The sequence below is a fragment of the Notothenia coriiceps genome, unplaced genomic scaffold, assembly GCF_000735185.1.
Source record: "Notothenia coriiceps isolate Sejong01 unplaced genomic scaffold, NC01 NC01_scaffold00001064, whole genome shotgun sequence".
Taxonomy (NCBI): Eukaryota; Metazoa; Chordata; class Actinopteri; order Perciformes; family Nototheniidae; genus Notothenia; species Notothenia coriiceps.
This window is the reverse complement of record NW_011333765.1, coordinates 2,242-4,037: the sequence shown is the minus strand read 5'-3', so window position 1 is coordinate 4,037 and position 1,796 is coordinate 2,242. Positions and strand designations below refer to the sequence as shown.

Sequence of the window (1,796 nt, the reverse complement as noted above, 5' to 3'; positions counted from 1 at the left end):
TAGTTTGATAAACGCTGTGAGAATGGGTATGCAGAGAGAATTTCGCGCGATCCCAACTGTCTGTTATCAGCCTGCAGCAGGGAGCAGAAATCAGCAGGGCTGCCTGCACTGAGTGTGTGTGTGGATTGGTCAATTTGGACCAATCAGCGGGGGCTTAACATAACGGCTCCGCGGACGTAACGTAACGGCTCCACGGATTGGCCCATTTAGTTCCGGGGACGTGCTTACGAAAGCACGTACCCGGAAGAATCAAATGACGATGACGTCATGATGACGTTTCACCAACGAGGCGTTTTGGGGAGGTATTTTCTGTTTTAGAGTTTTACTCGCTACAGGGTGTACTTTGAGGGTTTTGACTCTGCACACCGTTTACATGCAGAAAAGCCTTCATAACACACAAGGGGACTGGTAATAACCGGAAAAGCATGACATGTGGCCTTTAAAGCAGTGTTTCTCAACGTCTTTTGAGCCACAGTAAATGTTTTACATTTCAAAAAATCCTGCGGCACTCCAACAGCCCCAAAATGTTTGGAACAATCAACCTGGCGATCTCTCACAGCACAGTAGTTGAAAATCACTGATTTAAAGGATGTATCACATTTAGTGAGAGTAGACTGCTGGCTGCAACGCTATGAACTGGTGAGGGTTTGTCAGTAATCTGTGACATTTTAAAACTGTTAAACAGTACATTAAATCTAATAAAACGAACTAACTAACAGTAGATCTGAGAATCGGAAGCTCTCTTGGCAGTGTAAAGCTTACTGAGCTTATCTGCTCATTTGAATGGGTACATTGAATAAGAGGGGACACAATCAATGCACATTTTATACAAAGTGAGGATAAAGCATGGAACTGTTTTGTTTTGAGAAAGTTACAGAAGCTTATAACTTGTTTCTTTGGGTCTCCTGTGCAGGGGTCAGGATGTTGCCACTGTGCTGCACCTAGTTCACAACCTCCTTCATGATGAGGAGGAGGATGAGGACAAGCCAAGCCAACCGTAAGCACAACTGAGAAATATCATAGTACTGTCAGTGGAAACAAGGAAGGAAATGCTGGGAGGAAAACTGTTAAAACTATAAATATTCAAGATGTAATGGTTTTATTGTCATTTACACAATAGCTACAGTGTAATTGTTGGCAATACACATCTGGAGGACTGGTTGTCAACGGTTCAACATGCAATATACCTTAAACATTAAAGAAGAAAACACGAAAATATTGCAAGAAACACAATGATGAAGTAAACAACAGGAATAAGTAAATAGGTAAAAGAGAATAAGATGAACAGAAAGTACACAAATACTGTATAGTAAAATAAAAATATAGTTTTTGGTAATAACGTGAGTATGTGGACTAAACCAGTGTTTCTCAAACTTTTTCATACCAAGGACCACTTAACCAATAAAAAAACACTCACGGACCACCTAACTCCACAGATATCCAAAATCACATCGTTTTTCTAGAACAGATCACAAATCGCCTGAAAATGGTACAAACAAGTGGTAAAATGTGTGATGAAGGTGTTGCACTGGGCTATATCAGGCAATTGAAAGTGAAACTTAAGCTCGCTCCATTGCGGAGATATTCCCGTGAGAGTGCGGAAAACTTAAATTAATTTATTTCAAATGTGAAATGTTACCAATATACTCACGAACCACTAGGGGGCGCTCACGGACCACCAGTGGTCCGCGGAACACACTTTGAGAAGCACTGGACTAAACACATGAATTAGCTATAAACAAATGAAGGTGAAGACACTTCTCAGAGGTGAAGGTTTATCTGAAAGCAGAGATCAC

General features: G+C 41.0%; 1 protein-coding gene across 1 annotated transcript in view; it reads left to right on the top strand.

Annotated features, from left to right (window-relative positions):
* The first annotated feature begins 909 nt into the window (after nucleotides 1–909).
* LOC104958631 (pyridoxal-dependent decarboxylase domain-containing protein 1-like) overlaps nucleotides 910–1,796 on the top strand; it is a 2,210-nt gene continuing 1,323 nt past the window's right edge. Inside the window, exon 1 of the mRNA XM_010786389.1 lies at nucleotides 910–997. The gene's annotated coding sequence lies outside the window, so the exon portion shown is untranslated. The remainder of the gene's footprint in view (nucleotides 998–1,796) is intronic.